The 13300-nt window shown below is 37.1% G+C and overlaps 1 protein-coding gene across 1 annotated transcript in view; it reads right to left on the bottom strand.

Moving 5' to 3' along the window:
* The window catches only part of LOC120527454, a 203968-nt gene that overhangs the window by 170261 nt on the left and 20407 nt on the right, over window positions 1–13300 (bottom strand). The gene's annotated exons all lie outside the window — the stretch shown is intronic.

Below are 13300 nucleotides of genomic sequence, written 5' to 3' on the forward strand. Positions count from 1 at the left end.
CTGTTAGACTCCTTAACACAAGGCTGCCACCTGGGACCTTCCACACGGCTTCAATCACCACTAAAAACAGAACTTTTATACATGAAAACCACTGTCCTGCAAAGATGAGTGTGCATGTAGAAAAGAACTGAAAATCTCATACTGACCTTTAAGTATTTTGACACTCTTGATATCCTTCTGCTGTGAAACATTCTGACCTGTCATTGTTTACACACGTCTTAAACAACTATTATCATACACTGATAATTTCTGTAATATCTATATCTATTATTTATTATTCATTTATTTATTATATTACATATCTTACACATCAATATTGCTGCTACTTCTTTGTCCTATCTTTGCACAATGTCTTATCTTGTTTGTGTTTTAATTTTTAATTTTTTTAATTTTAATTCTATTTTTAATTTATTATTTGCACATCATGTTGTTACACTGTGGACCCTGAGCTTCGCAATTTCGTCTATCTGTATACTTGTATATGGTTGAGATGACACAGTTCACTTTGACTTTGACTTTGAAATTGAATGACTTGGTTAAAAATAAATGCTGCATCAGATTACCTGTTTTTACATTCATCTAATTACATTCAAACGAAGTTGTAACACTGTCTGATTTGCCTGATCATTTGGAGGGTCAGGTTCATCATAACACATATCTTCAGGTACTGGCCTTGATTGTGTGTCACATTATGCAGCATGTTACATGCTTGCACACTGTAGAGTAGCAGATTAATAGGAAGGAAATACTTTTTATTTACATAAGTAAATTAATTCTCTGAAGGCATCTTTATAGTGTAGCATCGGCACTGAGCACCACAACAGATATATTCTCTGTTCTTTATTTGGCTCTTTGAAGCGACTTGCTATCCTTGCCTTTTGCCACACTGGTTGGAAAAAGCACCTGCGACTGTTCAGAGTTGCTGATTTTATAGGCTTTCCTGCTATAGATGATGTAATGGCAGCTCATTCTTTGGGTGACTCATCCCTGGCTGATATAACATGTCCAGTGCTGTTGCAATAGGAATGTGTGTGCAGCTGACTACATTTGGAAAACCAGACATTGCTACGAATTGTGCTTTGATGTTTCTCAGTTCAACCACAGTGTAAGGAAATCGTATCTATCTGGATGAAAAGTGGATAATACCATCCTATACAGCTTGCATGGCGTGACTCAGTGATTATTGAGAAATACCTAATCAGTCAGCAAGTTCACATTGAAAAGCTACTGCGGCTAAAAACCTGAGAGAGGAGAGAGCAGGTAGAGCACAATTCCTCAGAATCTTCCTTTGTAAAGCCAATGCCAGTTCAGCACGCAGCTTCAAGAAGATAGCTTGTGGAAATCGAAATCAACTTAGAAGCCAGTCATCATCATCAATAAATACACACTCCCTTTAATTATTCCATTTGGGATGTCATCTAACAATGCTAAGGCAGTCATGGTAGTTGAAATAATTTGCCCATTGCGTGCACCATTATTTTGTTACAGAATGATTACAATCAAGTGAATTCAATTTGTAAACAATATGCAATTAATTTTGGTGTATTTGATAACGCCTGCAACATGGATCTGAATATGAAAAAGAAAGGAAAACGACAGAAACAGTAGCAATGCCTTGACTCTGGGTGGCGTCCATTTACAAAACTGAGGAGAAACGTGCGTACACATGGTCTGAGGCTGCAGTGAAAATGTGCACTGCTTTATGAAATGTTTAATGGTTTTTTTTGTTGGATAAAATAAAAATTTCCTAACCCATAATCCAATACATGATGGAGCTGAACTCTGTCCTGACAGAATTGAGCACAAAATAGAAACTGACACTAGACAGGACACCAGTCCATCCTGTGGTACACTTACACATACACGTTCACTTGCTCACTCATACCATGATTATTTACAGATTCATGGAAATAGGGAGAAGCACTCTGAAGTACCTTGGTAGTAAAACACTAGATGACATGAGAAGAGCATAAAAACTACACACAGAGTTGCAATTTTAACCAAAGCCCTATACCAGTGGAGTAGCGGTGCTAACCACTGACCCACCATACTTTTCAAATGAGTGATTAACTCAAGAATAATGAGAAAAGTTTTTTTTTAATCATTCATTTTCTTTTGGAATGTATATCTAATTTTACCAAATGCAATGGAAAATATTCTCAGAATCTAGCCAGAGGTACCATAACAGTGCTGAGCAAACTTCCATCTCTGCATTTTTGATGTGTTGTTTTCTTTTAACTACTGTCTTGTAAGGTACACTCATATGGAAAAGTTTTGGAACCCCTCTCAGCCTGCATAATAATTTACTCTTCTTTTAACAAAACAATAACAGTGGTATGTCTTTCATTTCCTAGGAACATCTGTGTACTGAGGTGTTTCCGAACAAAGATGTTTAGTGAAGCAGTATTTAGTTCCATGAAATTAAATCAAATATGAAAAACTGGCTGTGCAAAAATGTGGGTCCCATTGTAATTTTGCTGATTTGAATGCATGTAACTGCTCAATACTGATTACTTGAAACACCAAATTGGTTGGATTAGCTCGTTAAGCCTTAAACTTCATAGACAGGTGTGCCCAATCATGAGAAAAGGTATTTAAGGTGGTCAATTGCAAGTTGTGCTTCCCTTTGACTCTCCTCTAAAGAGTGACGGCATGGGATCCTCAAAGCAACTCTCAAAAGATCTAAAAACAAAGATTGTGCAGTATAGTTATTTAGGGGAAGGCTACAAAAAGCTATCTCAGAGGTTTAAACTGTCAGTTTCAACTGTAAGAAATATAATCAGGAAATGGAAGGCCACAGGCACAGTTGCTGTTAAACCCAGCAGGTCTGGCTGGCCAAGAAAACTACAGGAGCGGCATATGTGCAGGATTGTGAGAATAGTTACAGACAACCCACAGATCACCTCTAAAGACCTGCAAGAACATCTTGCTGCAGATGGTGTATCTGTACATCATTCTACAATTCAGCGCAATTTGCACAAAGAACATCTGTATGGCAGGGTGATGAGAAAGAAGCCCTTTCTGCACTCACGTCACAAACAGAGTCGTTTGTTGTATGAAAATGTTCATTTAGACAAGCCAGATTTATTTTGGAACAAAGTGCTTTGGACTGATGAGACAAAAGTTGAGTTATTTGGTCATAACAAAAAGCGCTTTGAATGGCGGAATAAGAACACTGCATTCCAAGAAAAACACCTGCTACCTACTGTGAAATTTGGTGGAGGTTCCATCATGCTGTGGGGTTGTGTGGCTAGTTCAGGGACTGGGGCCCTTGTTAAAGTCGAGGGTCGGATGAATTCAACCCAATATCAACAAATTCTTCAGGATAATGTTCAAGAATCAGTCACAAAGTTGAAGTTACGCAGGGGTTGGCTACTCCAAAAAGACAGTTCGAAATCTACAAAGGCATTCATGCAGAGGGAGAAGTACAATGTTCTAGAATGGCCATCACAGTCCCCTGACTTGAATATCATTAAAAATCTATGGGATGGTTTGAAACAGGCTGTCCATGCTCGGCAGCAATCAAATTTAACTGAACTGGAGAGATTTTGTATGGAAGAATGGTCAAAAATACCTCCATCCAGAATCCAGACACTCATCAAAGGCTATAGGAGGCGTCTAGAGGCTGATATATTTGCAAAAGGAAGCTCAACTAAGTATCGATGTAATATCTCTGTTGGGGTGCCCAAATTTATGCACCTGTCTAATTTTGTTATGATGCATATTGCATATTTTCTGTTAATCCAATAAAATTAATGTCACTGCTGAAATGCTATTGTTTCCATAAGGCATGTCATATATTAAAAGAAAGTTGCTACTAAGCTCACTCAATGATAAACAAAAATCCAAAGAATTAAGAGGTTCCTAAACTTTTTTATATGTGAGGATGCCAGTGAGCTTTGGAAGAGCTACAGTGTTGTGACACAATGAGATGAATTATAACAGCAGCACACTTATTATATTCTCTAAAGTTCCAACAATCTGGCCAAATCTGGAAGGCATTTTACTTTGGGTGCAAGAGTCACACACTTATCTCCCTGAGTTTGTTTACACCTTTCTTACATAAACAGACATATTTTTAGAAGGATCCATGTATAAAACTCAATTAGCCTCTTAAGTGCTCACCCTGAAAGTGGTGTGCACTAAAGATTTATTGATTCTATGTATTTCAAGTTCGTTCTAAGACCAAAACTATTTTCTAGCAAACCTATTGTTCCTTTTTAATATGCCCATTAGGGATTTTTATTATTGGCAAAACATCTCTGGCTAGTTGAATTGACAGTGAGAGTAAGCATATAGGGGACAATTTAATTCTTAAATAACATGGCTACTGTGAAATAACACGCCACTATGATAATGATAGATTCCCAAAGTGATACCAATGATGTCCATGGAAAACAGTACAAAACTAAGAAAAAACAAAATTATTAGTATCCTAAAAACACCTTGTCCAGTCCATGAACATTCTCTTTCAGTAACAGCAGTGATGTTGTAACAGGAGATACTGGGTATAAAAAAGGACAACTGTCTAATGCCTAAGTGACTGCTTGTTTCCTCTATACATGAACAGGCACTTAAGTTTTGTGACCCAGCAGGGTGAAAAGCAAGTCCAGAAGTCAGATGAGGTATAGAGATCCCTGGTTTTCAGAATAAACCCAAGTGGGTTACAGTTAGATATTTGTGAAGATTAATAGAATGCTATTGCAGCCCCTACTGGCCTAGTTAAATGGGTCTTCAGTCTCTGACTGGGCGATTCAGCCACTTGCTCACCAGAAAGTATCACAAAGATCGCCCCCTTTACCATTAACCATCTCTGTTTTGCTCTCTTCCTTTTCAAGGTCTGGCCTAACTTCCTCCCATTAGTCAATTGCTCTCAATCCAAACTCCTAGCAAACTCTGCACTCTGTGAACCTCTGTCATTAGATCAGTTTTAAACCTCGATTCAAGAGTCACTTTCGGCCAAACCCCAGTATTGCTTTTAGGGTAAGGGGAAAATCTAAGTACTAGGTCCACCTAGTAGACCCATGAGTTTTCTATTCTATCCTTAAATGGCCAGATCTCCCAGGAAACCTCCAGAGAGACACACAATGTTTGCAAAAGGGGAACAATACATTTGTTTTAGTAGGAATAAGCCAAAGGACAACCATAAAACAGGCTGAAATTCATAACTATGGTCAATGCTGCGAAACACAAAATGTGACATAAAACACAAAGTTGATAAACCAGAGCTTGAGTTCCTAATTATAACTAAATATTCTTTCCCTATCTAACCACTAATTGTTCAACCTGCCATTTGTTTTTCTTTGAATCCTAAAATAAGGACACTACTTTTTAAGGTGTTGGTAACTGATGATAGAATGCAACATAAATGATGGTCATGTGGGTAACAATGGCCCGTAGAAACGATAAAAACAAGACGGTTGTGCCCCAAGTGTAAATAAAGTACCCTTCTGCAACAAATAAAAACTAAAAATAAACTAGATATATTAAACAAAACTGAATTTTTAAGCTTGATTATGACAGAGCCCATTCTCTACAGAACAGGATCCAAACATGCACATTCTGGGTGCCAAGAATTTAGTCTAATCAATAGATATTAACCACTGCTTAACCCATAAAGACGTTCAAATTGACAAATCCCGCTGGCAGTGGGTTTTAAAACATTCCCGGACAGCTCTGCAAGTGACCAAAGAGTTGGCCAGTCAGACTGAGCTGCTTTCACTGAACAATGCAATTAACTCTCAGTACTTCTTAATTCTTGAGCTCCTGGTTGACCCGCTCACCGTTATAATTAATACCAAATGGAGAAGGTGTACACACTTCACAGAGTAGAAGTCATTTTGAGTAGAGATTCAGAAGATGGATTGTAAAAAATAACCACCTAAGGTCAAAGCCAGTAAGACAAGATTTGGTAACACATCCTAGGATGTGTAAGATATAAAACAAGTAGAGAATCACGGCCAAGAGAAAGCTACAAACCAAAAATAATGAATTGAGCCAAAGCCAAATCAAAAGACATTAATCTAAGACAGAATAAAACAAGATTTTTTTAAACAGCCAAACAAAAATGCTTGGTATTAAGTAATATAAACTGTATTGCCGAGATGTGAATTGTCAAGCTGATAATGTCACTCAATGAGACATAATGGAGATCTTGCTCACTACCTTGCAATTGCATACATACAGTAGAGTCTCGCTTATCCTACCTTCACTTATCTGACATTCCGTATTATCCAACGTCCCACCGCAAAAAAAAAAAACAAAAACACGCATCAATCAACTACAAGAACTGCAAGTTGCGAGCATGAGTGTAGTCTATTTTTTGTTGCTCCCGACTCAGCCGCAGCTAATTACAGTGGAACCTCAGTTTGTGAGCATAATTCCTTCTGGAAACGTGCTTGCAGTCCAAAGCACTCGTGCAATATATCAATACAAATTTCCCCATAAGAAGTAATGGAAACTTAGATGATTCATTCCACAACCCAAAACTATTTATATAAAAATGATTAATACAAAATATAAAGTAAAAATACATAAAGCAAATGAACCTGCACTTTACCTTTGAAAAGAATCATGGCTGGTGTGAGTGAGTTTCTAAACTCTTGTGGGATTCCACCCAATGGGACAACACGCGGAAAAGCGTCCCAAAGCAATCGCGGTCTCCAAACGCTGTAGCAGTTCCCCATAAAAGCGAATCCGAAACAATTACGGACATGCTATAAGCGCCTGCCATCGATGGGTGATACAAGGAACAAGGAACATTATATTACTTTCCCCCGACCCTGCCTGACTGCTATGTCTGTGTATAGGAGAATGTCAGATTCCGCTACAATAAATAACCTCGCTGTTGCTGTTTCAAGCTGAATAAAGCTGGTGTTGCTAAAGTACGGAGACTCTGCTTCGTGTTTTCAGGTGCAAGATGGGATCTGGCACATCACAGCACGCATGTCACAGCACAAACACACACACACACGCAGTCACAATGCTGTAGTAAACAGTATATGCTCGTACAGATGTTGACTATATGAGTGACGGAGTTAAGGCTCTAGAAACTGCAATTAATTACATTGAGCATCAAGAAGAAGCTACAGGAATCGACATAACGATGTTGCAAAGATGGCGAGACTTGGCAGCGAAGAAACGGCACTCATCAGGAAAGCAGACTACAATCAAAATTGTCTTTAAATCTTCACAGGACTGAACTTTTTAAGTACAGTACATACTGTATTTACCTTCAGAAAATTCTGTAACTAAGTTAATTTTTTCAGTTAATTTATTCTGTTGTTTTGTTGTAAAATATAATTATTAGGGTCGTAATGTGTAAAATTATAACATAGTTTGACGTTTAATAGGCTTTTTTTTAACACCTCCCATTATCCAACATTTTTGCTTATCCAACGTTCTGCCAGCCCTTTTATGTCGGATAAGCGAGACTCCACCGTATTGTAAAATAGTTTAATTTTTGAAAAACAAAACACCTATATTATAAATGTCAGCCTTTATAAAAGAAGACCATCTGTGCACAATAGCTCAGCACTTAGTCTTCTTCCACAATAATCTTTCACAAATGCGGCGGGATTTCTTTCTGAAAGACCACATCAAACTAAATTATTTGTGCCATGTGTTTAATTTTGTTTTGATTTACTTCTGCATTTATGTGAAAACTCAAAAAAATAGTACCAATAGATTGAATAGAATAGAATGATTATTTACAGATCCCTTTTGTTGTTACAAATGTGCATCGGAAACACAAAAACCATGTTATCTTATATCAAAACTTTTACCACTTCATCAGTAAGTATTTAAGCTTTTATTTTTGCAGTGGTGGCCCATGCCCCAGTTAGCTTCCATTGCAAAGCACCAGTGCAGGCAAGATATTTTTATAAACTCAACTTTAGAACACAGTTTTGTGTGAAAAATGCATATATACCATGTGTCTCACACATGCTAGTAGGAGGCAGCTAAAGGGATCAAGTAATGGTAATACCACATCAGACCAGGGGGCGACAGGGTGCACTGACGGTCTTTCTCAGTTCCTTGCAGACCCTTCCTAGGAAATCCGAGCTTCTTCAATGACGTCACTTCCGTTTCTGGCACCTACGATGATGTCACTTCCATTTCTGGGCCCTTCGATGACATCACTTACATTTTCTGATGCATGACGTAACTTCCGGTTCCGATGACATTACTTCCGGTTCTGGTCCCCAGGACGGTGTCACTTCCTATATGGGCCTTTAAAGCCGCCATCTTGCCTTTGTTTAATCAGTTCTGTATTGGACTCGGTCTTATAAACAACTCTCTTTAAGAATTCAACCTTTTTAAGGATTTGAAAGTTATAGATGTTGTTTGTGTTTTTTTCTTTATAAATTTTTGCCATTATTTCTGTTTATTTCCATGTTGTCATTTTGATATTTCAGGAAGCACCATTTTGAGTATTTTTTTCATGACAGTACTCATATTGTTGTTTTGGGCAACAATACTCTGTTGTCACCATATAATAATAAGAAGGAAACTGTAACATGATGCCATCACCTAGTCAGTAAATAAGAAGTTAGATATGCTGCTGGCATCCAAAATTTTGGATTCTACAAAAAATGTTCTGATGGCACTAACTAGATCATAACATTCTGTGGGGACTTAGGATTTCACGCGTCTTTTGACTACTAATTTTAGTTTTCATGTTTTATTTTGCTTTTTTGGCACATTTGATCTTTTTGCCCTTTCATCTCTATTGCCTTTTCATTTGTGGCAGTCCAATTTTTACTTATAAACATCAAACATTATTTTTTTTCGAGTTGTATTCTGCAAAGAAGCCCTAATGTCACTTACTTTAAGTGCAAAAATCCATACTGTGAAATTGAATTATGTGCAAGAAAGATTAGGATCAGTCCAAGTTCAAAATAATTTGCAAGCACTACAGGAGTTTAATAGGCAGTTTTGTAGTTTTAATAGTATTTGTCATTGAATACCACTGCTAGAATGGCACAATTAGCATGGTGGATAAGACTGCACGTCTGTTGTTTCCTTGCAGTTGTGAGAATTTTTCTAATTTTTTTAATGAACAAATCCATGAAGCAATCCTCACGTAAACACTAACAAGGAACTTTTCTTATCTGCCTTTCCCTTTCATGGTCACAGTGACATAAAATGAATGATTAAGTTAATAATAAAGATTGTTAACAAATTAATAAGCAATTAACAAAACAAAAATAATCAAAGTCTAAACTCAAGAAAAAACAAATTTAAACAAAACTGATTATCCAATTAACAAGTAAAGAGACTATAAGTAGCAAAACAATAATGAAATAACTACAAAGAAACTATTTAGCAGAACATTTAAAAAGAAGGAGCAAGAGGAAGCAAACACAAAATCATATTCTAAGGGACAAAGTTAAAACTCCAAAACTAACAAGACAACAAAACAATGAAATGCAAAAGCTACCGCCTTACAACAGGGAAGAAATGACATCACCACGGATTTGTCTGAGTTTCAGAAAATCTTTCAGGCATAACCTTTTAGAACTGTCAGCTCAAACACTGCATTAGCCACTAACAAAATGTATAATGTTACATCGCTTCTGATATAGACAGAAGGCTGGGGTCTGGCAGAGTTCTGTTTTTTATGGAGGCATCAAACTAAATTATTACACTGGGAATTTTGTTTACCTCTCCATTGCTGGGAGATTGGGAGTATTCTATGAGTAAGCCATGGGTTTGCATCACGGACCCTCCCTTAATGGAGAGCACTTTGAGTACTGAGAAAAGTCCTATATAAATTTAAAGAATTATTATTGTTATTATTATTAAGCCTCATTTAGATTGGGATGCAGTGCTTTTCTGAGCCAGTTTCAGTTCCACCAAAGAGGATTAGAGCATGTCACTCTTGGTAAGCAAGGCAAATAAGCTTCATGTCTTGACCTGGTCCTTAACAAGCTGTAGATAGAGCTTAATGGAGTGTTGTACATTGAGAATTTGATGAGAAACAAAATCTTGAAGAAAGGTTCTGGGTTTTCTGTAGCATAGCACTTTTGTGCAATTCTGATTTAAATTAATCTTATATGTTCACTACAAAACAGTAAAACATTATAACTTAAACTATCGATTGAAAATGAGCAAATGATGTCAGTAAATGATGTAATCCGTCTCCATCTTGTCTGTGACAGGGTTTTTGCTTTGTACCCTCCTCCACAGATTATGGTAAAAGCTTTAGATTTGTCAAAAATTTCGATCTCCGGTTTTTAACAGATCTTAACAACGTTTAGGGTCCCCACTACCGAAAACATCGATATCTCCATTATGGGTGTGTCTGTGAGTCACAATTTCCTGTGGACGGTCTGGCGCTAAAACGGCTGGATGGGAAAAACAACAAACTCAAACTTAAGCCTGTCATTAGATGTGCTGATTAGTTTTTGAGCCAACTTGTGCAAGAGAAAGAAGCACTCTAGAGGAACCTTGCAATTAATTATGAATTCTTCTCATCAATTGCTATCATTATGACCAATTTTACGATCAGAAAGATCAGCATCAGAGCGGTAAATAATTATTGAAATGTTATAGAACAGTTCGATTAACTTGATTCCTAGGGCGCAAAGCCTACTGACGTTCACATCCAAATTGTTTTGCTTTCTTAGTTACACTGCTGTTTAAATAAATATGACATTTGTTGCAAAGTGGTAAAGCATTAAGATCCATAATGTTTATTGAAAAACAACAAGAATTAATAGTATATCACATTTAAATTGTTACACCATTCTTCCCCGATGTCTGTCTGTCAACGAGAGACAAGAGGAAAAGACACAGTAATAAAACAATTTTAAAAAGGTGTGTTCCATATTAAATTATCAGTTATAAAAAAGTTCAAAATCAGTAAACCTGTAACACTAAAGTAGTGCCGAGATGTGTAATGCACAAGAAAAAATGTCACACATAAAGACCTTCTGCTCTCAGAAATAATGAGTTCTTTAATTGCATTTTATGGTTCTTTAGTGAGTTGTGTGGTTCCTTATTGAACCTTTGCTTGACAAATCACCATTTAATTATGGGAAAGGTTCTTTGCATATGATGTTGGTTCTTTGTGATTTGAAAAACTTCCTAATATATAGAATAAACCTACAATCTTTAATGTATGGTAGGCTACCTAGCAGGACAGACTTAACAGATTAAGAAAACCTGGACTTAGTCTGTGTTATTGTATATATGCAGGAAGAGTCCTTTTAACACCATGACCAATTGGTATTTTACAAGTTTGTTACCATCGATTCAAGGTTACTTACAGTACGGAGTCTGTTACTGATGTAAATAAATAAGTGACTCTTTATGGAACCTTCATGCTGATAGTTCTTTTGGGAACAAAAAATGGTTGCGCTATAGCATCTCTCTGAAGGACCACTCTGGCACCTTTATTTTTAAGACTGTAGGATCAACCACGGTGTGCTCCTGACGTCACATACTAGAAATTTTAAAACACCAGCACAAATAAGGATTCTAAAAAAAGCTCTGTCCTTTTTGTAGTATTTGTTTGTGCTCAGTTAAAGCATAAAGAGTAACATAGATACATTTGTCAAGTCAGGTAGTACTCATGATGGTGTTTTAAATACAGATGTTTAGAATGCATTAAAAAAAGTCAGTTTGCCTTAAACAACCCTGTGGGATCATCAGTGGTGTGTGTCTGTATTATTCCTTGAAAATCTGATAAATGAGGGAGCTCATATTGTTCATAACAAATAGTTAAAGGACAGCTCAGGCTCAGCTTTGGTATTTCAAAATGACTGTAGAATTGCAAAAACACTTTATATGCAACTAGTTGAAGGCATACATTATGAAGTCAACTTGCCACAGCAAGTGCCTAACCACTGCAATTGCATCAGTTACATTTTTTTTGGTAGGCATATCTATATAAAATGCATTTGTCTAAAGCTGAATGAGTGACACTAGATAATGTTTTGTAAGCTTACTATACTACTACTATAGTTCGCAATAAACGGCACTTACAGTATGTGTGAATAACGGCACTGCCACGCTAATTAGAGACTACAATACAAGTCTTTTTGTAGCATCAATGTTCAGGTCGGTCCTTTTAAAAAACATTAACATGTATGATCGATCATATTGTCCAATGACATGAGGGCAAATTAATTAACAGGAGATGCATTAGAGCATCACACCAATGACAGAAGCTGCAGTTTTCCTTTTGGTTGATAAATGCACAACATATGTTTGCATATAAATATACTGTATGTTCTAGTAATTCTGAAGTATGTTCTTGTATATCATTTTGCACTTCATATTGTTACTGAATACATGTTTTAAGTGTTTCAAGCATGATGTTCACATTTTTTTATTGTGAAAAATGCCATTTTTCACACAAATTCAGAACCGTAATATCATAAGGGTCTGGATTGCCTCGCAGCTTCTCCTTGCTTTCTTAATAGTGGACATGTTTCCTTTTTATGATATTATTAATCAATTTTTCTTGATCAACTGCTGAAAAGACTGCCACTGACTCAGTTACAATACATGTTCATCTCTTTTCTGACAATTAAATTAAATACGTAACTTTTCAAAGTGATCCCAAGTCACAGGTACTCAGTTCGTAGATACTGCACCCTCCTTCTTCACTCATCTGTGCTTTCTGAGCCCTGATCAATGTTATTGACGGCTGGTTCTCAGAGCTGCTTAAATTTCACAAGTGTGGCGCATAACCGCACATTTCCTAAGCTCACCTTGAGTTAACTGGAAACAATTGCCATCCATGGAATCAACTGATCCTCAATTGAAAAACAAGGCTTACTCAAGAGAGGTGGGCTCAGCTAAATCTTGATTTCATGAGCACATATAGTGGGATACCCCCCTGTTCTGAAATACTTAATATCTTATAATCTGTATGGTTATACTTTATCCATCCATCCATTATCCAACCCACTATATCCTGACTACGGGGGTCTGCTGGAGCCAATCCCAGCCAACACAGGGCGCAAGGCAGGAAACAAACCCTGGACAGAACACACACCAAGCACAATTTAGGATCGCCAATCCACCTAACCTGCATGTCTTTGGACTGTGGGAGGAAACCCAGGCAGACACGGGGAGAACATGCAAACTCCACGCAGGGAGGACCCGGGAAGCGAATCCGGGTCTCCTAAGTGCGAGGCAGCAGTGCTACCACTGCGCCACCGTGCCGCTCATTATACTTTATTATTTCTACAAATAATTTCTGTATTATATACAATCTATGTAGTGATCGTAGACAATTTATTTTGAAGTCTAATGTACTGATCAAAAATAAATTATATTGGATTAG

This window comes from Polypterus senegalus, chromosome 4 (assembly GCF_016835505.1).
Source record: "Polypterus senegalus isolate Bchr_013 chromosome 4, ASM1683550v1, whole genome shotgun sequence".
NCBI classification, from domain to species: Eukaryota; Metazoa; Chordata; class Cladistia; order Polypteriformes; family Polypteridae; genus Polypterus; species Polypterus senegalus.